The following is a 13,588-nucleotide window of genomic DNA, read 5'->3' as shown; positions in this document are numbered from 1 at the left end:
TTACTCAAAAAAAAAAAGAGATAGCATGTAAAATTATTTAAAATAAGAGTAAAATCAGAACAAAGTTTAGTTATGTTTGAGGACTGTCTGAAGGAATGAATATATGAGAAGAAAAGTAAAAGATGGGGAAGACATAAATAAAAATTGGAATATTCAAGTGCAGAACTGTCAAGAACCAAACTTGTTTGATTTACTAATCTCTAGGTAGATACCACTGTATCAATCATATACTTTCATATTAAATGGTTTCCGTAATCAAAGCATCTTTTAAAAAAGAAAGTTTAAATGAATTCAATCTTTAATTTTATTGTCTTGACTATGCTCTCAAAATCCTATGTTGACTATTACATTTTTATCCTGGACATAAATAAATGTATAAACAAAAATCTGAAAACAAAGCAAAGGTTAAAGATTTATTATAAAATATAAGCCATGAAGCATTTTTACTGTCAAAACTGAGACTTTGCTTAGTGATTAGAAAATGTGATCCTGTATACATCATTACCTCCACACCGGCTTAATGGTTCTGCATAGAAAGTAATCATCAGAAATGATCCTCATGGACCGTTGTTCAAGTTCTTAATCTGCTTAGCAGTTTCTTCATGTGTGATTTACACTCTCCCTTATTGCCAGGCAGCTGCAGAAAACACCTTTTTTTTCTGGTCTTTGGGAATCGTTTTGTTGCAGTAGGTAATACCAACTCTGACAATGCTATGACATCACTAATACTATTTGTGATATGTGCTTGCAGCTTAATCCTGCCACCTTTTCTGCAGAGCAAACTTGACTCGTATCTATGCAGATAAAATAATAGCCCTATGTCCTCACTGAAATAAGTGAATCACTGTGATATTTCAGTAAATATTGAGAAACATCTATTCTTTTTTCGTACCTAACTATCATCTAGAATTCTGTGTGACATGCACAGGCCAGAGATGGCAGGGTAGAAAGAAAAAGAGGCAGCGAGCCTGGGCAAGGGAGAAGATGGAAGAGGGAAAGAGACATATTGCAAAGTATAAGGATATGAGCATTTAGTTTTTATAAGAAAATTACCCCCGAGTTCTAGAATAAAACTAGTATTGCTATCATCTACTTTGCTACCCTGAAAAGGAAGACAAACGTGCTTACAGGAAGGAAAAGAAAAAATTATGCTACAAGATTTAATTCTACATTCTGACCATTCTTTTTTTGTCACATCCCCTATACAATCATGTGAGAATATCATTTTAAATGACCTTAAGTAAAAGGGAAATTACAAGATGAAAATTTATGTAGGACCAAGGGCATTATTTCTCTCTTTTGCAGAGCTGTCTTATTGTTATATTGTTCTTGTAATAAAAAACAAAAAGACCTTCAGATACCAGCAAAGAAATTTTGCTTTTGACTACTATTTTCTCAGCAACATGGCAAATATTTGGTGGGGTAACATATACATACAAAAATAACTCATGAGTCAAAAAATCATTCCTGTGGGAAGTACTTTTGAAAGTATATAATTAACCTCAAACAAAAGCAAGTGAAGGACACCTTTCAAAGGAAACATTTCCGCACTGGAGAATTAGTTCGCTTTTCTTTCTTTTCCAAATACAAAATGACTTTCCTTGATTCTCCTCCCACACACTAATTCAAATAACCCATGCAGTATGAAGCTTTTTAAATACTGAGAGAAGATATTTCAAAGGTCATATTAACATCTGAAAACGGTCCTTTAACATTTTGCAAATATTTAGAGATTTTGCACAGAAATTCACTAATTTTCTCATTTTTGATTGTCAGCATCCCCTAATAATTGAAACCTTAGGAGATTAGAAAATGCTGTGTGTGTTGCTATCTTGTCCTCAGCACCATCAACCATGTGCAGGGACACAGCTAAGGGAAGATGTCAATATTCCAACCTGAGAGATAGCAGAAGAAATTGTCATTCTGCCTACTCTTAAAATAAGGGCTGAACTCAGTGAAAAGAATTTTGGCAAAGCAAAATTATAAGTATTTCACCATACAAAGAGTCAAACAAATTAACATCGTAAATGAGTCTACTTTTCAAGATACAGGAGCACAGTGTCCAGAGGAGGACCCTGAGATTATTCTGCCCCCGACTTTTTTCTTCTTGATACTGTCTACACAGCAGATATGCCCAGTGAACACCATTCCTACCAGGCCATCACCAACAGTGCCAACTCAACCTCAGAAATAAAGTGTTTTCTTTCTGAAACTGGTAAAGCATACTTTTGACAATTCCAGGGTATATGTCAAAGACTAACTTGGGCCAACAGATAAACAGAAGATTGTCACATATATAAGTAAGTTTTGTCACAGGTGCTTCGGGGCTATCATTTCTAAATCTGACCCCACATTAGAATCACCCAGAGAACTTTAAAAAATGCAGATTCCAAGGCCCGGCTCCAGAATCAAGCTATCTCAGGGCACCGGAGCTGGGGGAAATGGGGGTCACAGGAGCATATGAGGCTTTCTCATGTTCAAAACCACATGGCAAGCAAGAGACAGAACTAGCAGAACTCAAGTCTCCTATTACCAAAGATATTTAGTCACCATCTTCTCTGTGCCATAATACACACTTCATCCCAAATTAACTAGCCGGATTATATGATTTCTCGGTCTTCCTCCTGTTTTTATTCCAATTGCTTCCAATAGCAATAAGCACAAAATCCAGCCTCCTCACCATGGCAGGGCCTGCTTCATGGGCACGTGGCTCACACAGTCACGCCAGGCCCACAGTAAGAAGGGCCCACACTTAGTTAATGCTTTGTTGTCTTCATCTTGAAATCCTTAATAAATTCTTATAAAGGGGTCCTGCGTTTTCATTTTGCACCAGGCCCCACAAATTATGCAGTCAGTCGTGCCTAGCAGGGCCCAGGATCTGGCCCCAGCCTCCTCTCACCTCACCTCCCTCAGCTCTTCTCTTCCTTCACTGGGCTCCAGCCACCCTCGCTTGCTTTCTGTCCCTCGCACATGCTAAAAAACTAGGTCAGAGCATAAGGCTTAGCTTAGAGATTGCATGAGGTCTCGTACATCCCTTAATTGTAAGTTTAGCTCTCAGGATCCTACCATCCTCTGCCCAACTCCAAAACAGTGACGATGTGCTTGGTGGTGTTTGCAAAGAGAGAGATGGTAGAGCTCAAAAAGGGGCCTTGGCTTTGCCTGCCACCCTGCCACGTGGTCAGAAGGGAGACAAAGTGCTACTTGGTACTCCTGCCTTTTGATCCTTGCTGGTAGCAAAGAGGAAATGTGTCCCAAACATTGACCTGGGAATTGAGCAATCAGGTTATCAGTGGTTCCTGGAGGGACTGGAAGAGAGAATTGGAGAGACTGCAGGGGGAGATAAAAAGACAAGGTGAAACAGCCTCTCCTGCAGTCAAATAGATTTTAAAATACATTAAAATGTATTTCTAAGCCACAATAATATAAGCTAATTAGGGAGAAAGAGAGGCTAAATGTAGAAAGTCTCAATTATGCTTAATTTCAAAGAACTTAAGAGAATTGTATAAAGCTGCTTAGGGGCTCTGCTTCAGTGAACCACAACAAAGAATTTCCAAGTGTGAAAAGCCAGTTTCCTTGAGTAGATAAAAAGATCTTGGCAATTTGGCATGCTATTAATTTGGTAAGCAAATCTTTTCCTTATAAATTGAACAAGAGTGACTGCAGATTTCAGATCAGTGGGTACTGAATCCCTGTGCAGTATATTTCTCCTCTCCTTAGTGCAGGACAATTCTAGAGCCAATGCTGTACTCACACACCCACTACTCCTGGAAATATGAACTATGAAATCCCCAGGAGCACCAAGAGAAGCTAGTGTTTCAATTAGGCACTATGCCTTTCCATGACAGCTTTCTCCAAAATTGCCCCATGTTAGGGGCATGGCAGAGAATATATTTTAAATATTATTAGAATACTCCTGAGTGACTGAGCAATCCTTGAAAGGCTTGAATCCCAAATGTTGACAAGGGGATTGAATTCAAGGACAACCCTCCAGGAAAGGCAGCAAAGAGTAACAGGAAGAGAGTAGTCTTTAAAGTTGACCTACTTGAATGCCAACTCTGCCATTAGCTCCCTGGAGAACACAGGAAAGATATTTTGACAGGCAGGTTTCATCTGGTGAATGAAGGAAGGACCCTGTCTTGAAGAGTGGTTGGGAGAACCAAAGGGAGTAAAAAAGGTAAGATGAGCGTGGGTGATCTCCTAAACTATCATTACATAGTTTGAAATTCACACTATAGTTTTTCTTTAAGCATCTTCACTAAAGAATATAGGAGCTGGAAAGGATCAAGAGAATCATTTCAAATGATGCTTTCATGTAGCAGATGAATATCTGAGTCTTGCCTAGCATCACATTGATAGCTTTGGAATAATGTAGGGGTTCAGAACAAGTTGCCCCAAGATGTGGCACTCTGGCCTGCAAATTCATATGTGCTGAAAACAATCAAGGCCCAAAAGACTTAAGAAGAACCTCTGACCTTCCTCCTAATGCCTAAAAGAATTTAGATAGAGAACCTATTCCAGGAAGGGAACTATCACCGTGGCTCTCCTGGAACCTTCAGCCTTCCGTATTCCGTATTGTACGGTCAGCTTCCTCAGATTCAACCAACCCAGACTGAATTTCTACACCATTTTATATAAAGGACTTGAGCATCCATGGATTTTGGTATCTGTGGGGATCCTGCAACCAATCTCCATGGATACGGAGAGACAACTGTATAATATGAATTAGGTGTGGTGGATAGGGAAGAACCTAGCAGAGCCTGTTTGATCAAAGGCCCCTTTATGTCCCATTGTTTCTGGATGACCCTGTAAACATTTGTTTACCAGACATTTACTCTTTTCATTCTTCTTGTGAATTGCCTTCCTTGCCTTTGAAGGCCAGACCCCTAACACTCTCTCTTTAGTCCGGAATGACGTATAGACATACAGAGCTCATTTTGCCTGACTGTCTTTGGAGTCTCCCATGTTTATGCAGATTCCCTGTATGTACATGATTAAGTTTAGGGGATTTTTTTCTCCTGCTAATCTGTCTTATGTCATTTTAATTATTCAACCAGCTGAAAGAACTAAGAGGAAAGGAGGGAAATTTTCCTCTCCCCAACAATAGCAAGAGGACATGAACCCAAGGTCATCTTGCTTGGGGCCCTTTCTGTCACTTCCTTCTTCACTGGGGGCCAAGTCGTAAGGACAAAGCCTGCCTTAAGCAGCAAAGCTAAAAGGAAACCGTCTGAGTCCAAAGTTGTACATAGTCCAGCCCATCCTGCTAGATAATAATAAAAGCGACAGCTCCATTTGTTGAGCGGCTGACAGGTGCCAGGCACTGTGTTAGACATCTTACCTTACCACCCTCCTCACCCATTCACAGCAGCCCTGCCTTTACAGACAAGAAAGGTGCCACTAGCAAGTGCCAGTCACGTCCTCAAGGTCACACAGCTGGTACCAGACAGAACCTCGATTTAAATTAAAGTCTGCCTTTGCTATGGACCCTGCTCTTTTCAAGTAAGGGAATGGAAGAGAAAGTGTGGAACCATGAAGAAGGTGAATTCTGCAGGAGGTGACAGCAACCCTGGCGGGTCCTCACAAGGTGAGAGCCCCAGCACTGCTGGTGCCCACTGCAGAGGTTACATAACACTGGCCTGCAGGAGTGCCCGGTACGCTGCAGGCGTGGACCGGCTGGAGGACGTCGCTACTGCCTGGGAATCGTTATCTTTTTAAAAAAATCACCACGCTGCTAACTGCAGAGGAAAAAAAAGGCAATATCAAGTTTTCAGAAACTCTGAATTGGAGATCAGCCAAGGGAAACTCAGTTTGCTGCAGAGGATTCGGTAATAAAATGCTGTGTGCATTTGGGCCGGATGTATGGGGAAAAGCAAATAGAACAGGGCAGAGTTTTTAGCTCTAACATTGTCTTCAATAATTGGACAGTGGGGTTTACAGTTATTGGAAGTCCTTGATGGGGAGTTTAACAGAAACTCTCCTGCAGGAAAAAGAAAGGAAAAAAAAAAAAACCAAAACATTAAAGAACCCACAGCTGTTTTCACCTTGGGTCCAGTTCTCCAGTTGAAATTGTTCTCCCAGCGGCAAACCTAACATGGTACAAGCACTGCTCTATAGACAACATTTGTCTAATCAGGATTTTGGTTTTGGTCCCATCTGTTTAACAGCATTGCTCATCACCTCAAAGTTAACTGAAATCTGTTTGTTATCAACAAATTACATAAGAACCTGGTAAATATTTTATAAAGAGAATTGTAAATATTTCCCTCTCTGTTCAAGGAATAAGTGATTATTTACCCATAGCCTGCTTGGCCGCCTCTTGTAGGTGATCAAGAGGACATTTTCAAAGCTGCTGTGGCTCATCACGAAGGGGAGAGAAATTTCCAGCCTCCAGGACACTATTGTCACTGTTAGGTCAAAGAGTCCAGTAAATCAAGAAGACATAACATCATGATATCAGCTTAACAGGGCAAAAGAAAATCCAAGAGGGAAATTATCATTGCCTTGAGAGATTATGCAGTGTGGTCAAAAGAATACAGACTCGAGAGCCAGACAGACCTGGGTTTGAATCCTGGCTCTGTCACCGACTGCTGTGTGGCCTTAGGAAAGCTACTTTATCTCTTGCAGTCTCAACTCTCCACATAGGGTTGTTATCATCTGGTAAGCAAGTTGCCTAGAACAGTGCGGGGCACACAGTAATAATAATAGCAATGATGATACTAGTAGTAGCACTTGTTAAGTAATCACTCAACACATTTTACTTGCCTTCTTCCAACCTCTTCTCTTCTTTTCAACCAAGTGTTTCCTGCGTTAGGTAGAGAAACCAGCTGACCTCTGAAGCATCTTCCAGCTCTAAGGTTCCAAACAAGTCCACCAGGCCATGTTAGCTACTGGTGTTGTCACAAGAGTGTAAGGCAGAAGAAGGGCTTCTTGGGAATGACATCCTGGAAGATGGGCCCCCCATTGTGTCTTTTCATAGTGCAGTATAGGGTCATTCTGCCTTTACTGCATGAATGGATGAATGGATGAATGCATGGATGGAGAAAAACATCCAGCCTAGGACCTTGACTTGCAATGAACAGCTGTGTGGCTTGAATCTAGCCCTATAGGAGTCTAGGTTTGTGTATCAGCCTTGGAAAGGCAGCAGTGAGAGAGTGGAACCAAATGAGGCACAGGACACGTCAATGGAAAACGTAGGTCCATGTTTTCAGCTACCAGGGACTTCTCTGCTTGGACCAGGAGGTAAACCCACAATCCTTGAAAAGCAGCAATGCCTGGGTTCTCACCACTGAGCCCCATCAGCACACAGTTCTCCATACCATACCCATGCCTGTGCTCTGCCTTTCTATTTTCCAGGGGTGCCTTGGCACTTGTAACACTTTTTAGCACATATTTAAAACTCTTTTGCTGGACTCTTTGGGTTCCCTGCAGTTTGGAGTGAGCTGAGAGGGGCCTGCATGTCTATCTATTAAATGTTCCCTGGCACAGAACAATCCTGGGAGGCCTCAGTCAAGACCTTGCAACTTCAGGAGACCTACTCTCCATTCTCTGCCCACATGGCGTCCCCCAACTCCACACAATCTAGCTCCTGATGACAGATATGCCAGAGTGTCTTGTGTCCCACAGCCCTGCCTGTCTCCATGAGAGTGAAGGCTCCTTGAGGGCAGGCACAGAGAACACATCTGCTTCCTTCTCTCAACTCTCCGTTTCCCACACATAGAAGGTCTGGCTGATTAACATTCTGCTGCAGCATCTCTGCCTCCTTCCACAGGGGTTAGATTCTTCCTCTCTGAGTCGAGGACCCCCAGCCTTGAGAGCCTAAGGGGGAGGGAGGGGTGAGATCGAAGGCTGAAGGACCTGGGCTGCTCCTCCCCCCAGTGAAGATGCGTGTGCTTTTGCAGGGGGAGGTCTACGGACCAGGGCAGAGGAGGGTGAGGGCCAGACCATTTGGCTCCCAAGGACATGCTCAGAGTCAGGGAACCTATACTGCAGACAAAAGATAATCCTCCAGAGATTTCCATGTGTTAAAAGGCACAAAGCTCCTTTCCCAAAGGGTGAAACTCTGGACAAGCCCATCCCGGAGGCCATTGACTGGCCTCAAATGGCCTAGAGGACATGTGCAAACATGGAAAGTTTGTGGATTCAGACCCATCCTCTGCTCCCACACTAAAGTGGGCAGTGGGACACTGGACCCTTGAACACAATTTGCCATTGTCCTCATCTTCACAGGACAGAAATAACTTGTGATATACAGACAATTAGAACAGAACTGTCTCTCAGCAGTCACTAAATGACCTTGAGTTTCCGAGGCCTCATGCAAGTAGCTATTTAACAGGAGGCTGGAAGAGCAAACCAAAGTCCTTCCTTCCACTGTCTTTCTTGCCAACTTTAAATAGTCTCCATATTTTTTTTCTATAGGATTCTTCCTGGGCTTGATGTTCTGACTAGATTTCCATGCTTTGGAAAGACCTGAGTTGTACCCAATAATTACCAGATGGCTGTTAATTACCTCCAATTACTCACTTTTCACCTCTAGCCTCATCTTTACCATAGTGCTTCCAGCAAACAAATCTATTAGAATAAACCCACCTACACTGGGCCATCCCGACGGAAGTAGGCAGTTTGACCTTATGAAGTAAAGGCTGTTTTCCACAGCTCACCCCTCTGAGGTTTCTACATCCCTTGGGAATTTGATCTAGGCCTTTGGGGCCATGATCAAACATGGCCATGTTTAGCTACTCCCCACACTGTCATCTACCACTGGGTTATGCTCCCACAAATCAAGTCTCCTGGGAAGGTTTTCAAAGAAGGTCTTTATTTGAAAATCAAGTTGTTCCCTCCATGCTTTGCCCAGCCCATGGGAGCCAGGAGATTTTATTTCAAGGTGAGAAGCGGGGCAGCTAATAGACTATATTCTTCTGAATTTTAGAGGCAGCATTCATTCTCTGCCAAAAATAGGGGCTCCAATTGCCAATCTGCTCCTATTCCAGGGCAGTCATTGAACTCCCTAAAACCACTAATTATATCCTGTGGAAATCATAATCCTTCCTACTGGCTTTTGGGCTTGCCTATTTTCAATGAAGTCAGTAGGCCCCAAATGCTGACTCTCTATGAAAGTTCTTCCATATGAATAGAGGAAAAGTAGAAGGAAGAAATAGTCTTGGCTTGGAATTCAGAGACCTGGATGTTAGTCTCAGTTCTGACATGAACGGTTCAGGGGACTTTTATTCACGTGCACCTATTTCCTCAATTCTAAAATGAAAGATTGGGAATGACATTTTCAGTGTCACTTCCAGTCCCCAAAAATGCTAAATTAGCCCATCCTTCCATGGGCTCTCAAAGTTTCTCTGAGCAGAGAAGCAAGAACTTAAGCCCTGGGTCTGAGGCAAGGGGAAGCAGCTAGTACAAGGGAAGAAAGGAAGGCAGCGAATAAAAGCTAGGATATATAAGACGTTGTTTGCCAAAATATATTCCAGGAAACAACATGGCCCTGGAAAACAATAGGTGCTGCTATCTTTAAAGGGTGCTTTATGGTCAAATAAATTTGGAAAATATTCAGTTAACAAATGGCTTCCTTTACTGCGGGTCTTCTCACAGCAATTAAAATGCTAATATGAATTGTAGATCTCCCAATGGTGCAAACAGCATGTATGACATCTCAAAGTTATATTCTGAAGAAACCACTCTGGGAAATGTTAATCTAAGAGAAGCTACAACCATCAACAGAGCTGTTAGCAAACAGGGCAAGATATCCCTGGAGATAACACCTAGGGAAAGTTAGATTGTCACTGTAGATGAAATAATAACAGTTATGGATTCCTTCTGCAGTAAGGATTTGAATATATAGGAACTCAGTTCTTTCAATCAGTATTTATTAAGTGCGCACACACATGCATACACATGCATACACTGAGCAGAGGTAGGGAGTGGAGGAAGTGTGGTAAAGAGAAATACTTGATCAAAGACCTCAAGACGTAATCTGGTGAGTTAACCTAAGTTAATTATAGAAAACTACGCAGGGTACCAAGCTTTGTCATCAAGACAATGTAAGCATGTGTATCAACGAGAGATGGCACAGTCAGGAAAAGCTTTGTGGAGAGTCAAGGCTCATACTGGTCTACTAGAAATTCAGTTAGTATAGATTGGGTGATAACGTGACACAACTGACACGTAAGGTTTGTCTCCACTTATAAGTCAAGAGCTGACAAATATTTCTTAGCACTGAGAGTTAGAACAGAATAATTGGAAGTGCTGCCATAAAGTGTAGAATTACTTGTCTATGCCTCTAGTCAGTTGCAATGTACGGCCATTTGTCACTGCCACTTTAATATATAATTCTTCCTGTTCTCCTCCTACTCTATGCTATCAATCCCACTCCCTGTCCTCTGGGTTTTCCTCGATTCATGTAAATTAATGACCATTTCAAGTCCCAATTTGTGGCCAGTCTCTTAAGAGGTCCTGGAAAAAATACCATGCACCTCGCTTATTCCATCATTCTTTTCCACTGTGGATTTCCTGGTTTCACGTGAGCTCACTGTGCATAATATGCTCACAGGGAGTGTGTTCATGAACATTCACCCCACTTAAAGCTGAGATGAGTCTTCCAACACATACTGGGAAAAGGAGATAGTTGACCATCCACCTTCTCCACAACTGTCGTGCCAAAGAACCCCACATGCTCTCTTTGCATAGTATTTACCAGGGTATGTGAGTGCTGAGAACTTAACCTGGTAAATTTCAATAGGCCAGACGATTAAAAAAAAAAAGAAGATCATGCTCAGTCAATTGCTATGATACATAACAGGTCTTCAAGATGACCCCCCATGAGTCACACCTCCATGTGTTCACTTCCTTTGTAGTCCCCTCTCCCAGTGAATTTTAGGTGGCCTTGTCTAACCAATAGAATGTACCAACAATGATACTCTGTGACTTCTGAAGCTAGTTCATACAAAGCCTTGAAGTTTCTGCCTTGGTCTCTGGGAACAATCCCTCTTGAAATGCTCATGCTAGATGCAGTCAGCCTTCACGTAAGCATTTTGACTGCCCTGAGACTACTAGGCTTCAAAAAACTCAAGCCACCTGGGGGCAAGCTGAAGATGCCAGGTGGAGAGAGTTGATGCTACAGGACACTAAGGTGACAGAGGAATGAAGAAGTCATCCTGGAAGTGGATCCTCCAGCCCCAGGCACCCCAGCTAAGGTCCCATATATCAGAGACAAACTGCCAGATGAAAGTTTTCCTGAATTCCCAACCCATAGAGTCACGAGCCAAAGAAGATGTTTTCGTTAAGCCACTAAGTTTCAGGGAGTTTATTACGCAGCAATAAATAATGAGAACACTTGCTCTCATCCAATGCAGGAGTTAACTTCAAATGAAAGGAACACACAGAATAGGTTTTGATTGTTGACATAAGAAGAAACTGAGATGAAAGTTTAACTGCCTGACAGGGGCAATGGTATTCATATTTTTCCTAACTGAGAAACTGTCAATTCCAATAAGAGGAAATGAGATCTAGACTATCAAGCAGTGGGAGTAATTTGAAGGAGAATGATAGAAGGAAATGTGTATGGAGCACTTGATATTTTCAGGCATGGTTGCATGAATTCTCTCACGCAATCCCCATAATAAACTTGTTTTAGAGTGGTATCTTTATAAGTGCTCACTTTATAAATCAGGAAACTGAGCCAGAGAGAGAAGAATGGGCTGCCAGGTCACAGAGCTTAAATGAGTCTGCTGCTTCTCACAGGGCTGAGAAGTAGACCTCACAAGCTAGCAGCTAGGTATTATTCTGAGTGTTCCCTCAAGGTTGATTCTGAAATTAAAGGTAGTAACAGAGCTAGCAGCCTGTGGGTAGAGACAGGATCACTTCCAGGGAACCACTTAAGAAAGGGATAGAAAATCCAAGCCCCATGTAAAAATCCAGTTTTAACTCCCTGAACTCCTGCTGAGGAAATTCCTTTCCACATATATTTATTGAGTACCTCCTGTGCTAGGGCTCCAATGATGAGTAAGAACTACCCCTGACTCAAAGAACTCGTAATCCAGTAGAGAAAGCATTCACGCAAATTCACTAGTGTTAAGAGGGCTGCGCAAAATGTCTCAGGAGAAGCTGCCCTTTGCCCTACCTGAGGGGTCTGGAAGCGTGTTCTAGAAGAGCTGCTGACTACACTCATCTTTGCAGGACAGGCAGAAGTCAGCCAGGCTGAAGGGACTGAAGATGTCCTCCTTGTAGGGAGACACTCCACCTCTGGCCTCCCTGCCTTTCATTTCTGGATCCTCTGTGATAAACCTGCAGAAAGGTATGACTGCCTCTTTCTTTCTATTAAACCTGTCACTGGAGTTTCTAGTACTTTGTCAAAATATAATGCACACATGAAGCCTGAGTAGGATGATAAATTGAGAAAGCTGAATTCTCTGTGTGCTTTGAAAATAAAGCCCAAAGGAAAATACCTTGAATATTGATGGGAGGTTTAATACTTCATTTTTTTATCTTTCTCTCAAAGCACACTTCACACTCCACTGAACTAGTTCATAGACCTGGCTGAAAATCTTCCATTTTGTGCATCTTTGCTGGACATTGTCGTTTACCCCAAATGCTCCTACCTCTCAATATAAAACTTCATTTCTTATCCCTTTTTAGAGAAGAACTCTCACTGGCTAAACCCAGACATGACGAACTGAAGAGGAAAAATGCTATTTCCTCCAACTTTGGTTCTCCCCTTCTCTTCTTTCTCCTTCTTCCCTCTATCTCTCTCAGTACGTCTCTCTCTGTCTAGACCTCTCTCTGTCTCTGTCTTCCTTTCCTTCTTTTTCTCTTCTCTGAAACCGTATCTCCAACTCCCTTTTCTTTATTTTCATCCACCCTTTAAGTACATTTTAATGTAATGAAAAAGTCAGCTTTTGAAATCAAGTTGATTCCAATCTTCTTACTGAACTTACACACACACACACACACACACACACACACAATTGCACACAAAACACACATTTGCATGCACATGGCACCATGTTCTTTGCATATTCTCCATTCGTTCTCTTCTCCCTCCTCTTTTCCCTTCCAAATCCTTCTGTCCTTTCAAGTTCATATCCTAGCTCTTGCAGGCAAGTCTCTTCAATCCTTCCAGGCCACAGAGACTTCTCCCTCTTTGGAGTTCTGATAGCATTTATTTCTATCATAGCATGAAATTAACCATTGTCTAGAATTGTTCTCTCATAATACTTTTATTCCTGAGAAGACAGATTCTTCTCCATAGCTAAAAACGTCTCCTGTACTGCATTCCCCTGCTCAAGAATCTTGAATGGTTCCCTGTGGCCTATAGCAGTGTTTCTCTAACTCTTCCAATGAAGCACAGACCACTAAATAGATGTACACATACTGTTCATGATTCTGGGGTAGAGCCCAACTGCCCCCTCTCACAAAATGTCCTTAATAGCTCATGGTTTCACTTTTAAAATGCAAGCAAATTTAACATTATAACTTATAGTAAAGCTTTCTGTAAATCTGTAGAGATGAACTCAAATTCATGAGATATGAAAATGTGGGAACATTCGAGATAATTAAGTCTAAAGCCTAATCCTTTCACAGAAGGGCAGCA

The 13,588-nt window shown here is 42.0% G+C and overlaps 1 protein-coding gene across 1 annotated transcript in view; it reads right to left on the bottom strand.

The window, feature by feature from the left end:
- Positions 1-13,588, bottom strand: part of LOC309643622 (uncharacterized protein) — a 462,372-nt gene that overhangs the window by 402,853 nt on the left and 45,931 nt on the right. The window lies entirely within an intron of this gene.

This window comes from Balaenoptera physalus (assembly GCF_965194825.1).
Source record: "Balaenoptera physalus genome assembly, chromosome: 15".
Classification (NCBI taxonomy): domain Eukaryota; kingdom Metazoa; phylum Chordata; class Mammalia; order Artiodactyla; family Balaenopteridae; genus Balaenoptera; species Balaenoptera physalus.
This window is presented reverse-complemented; position numbering and strand designations above follow the sequence as displayed.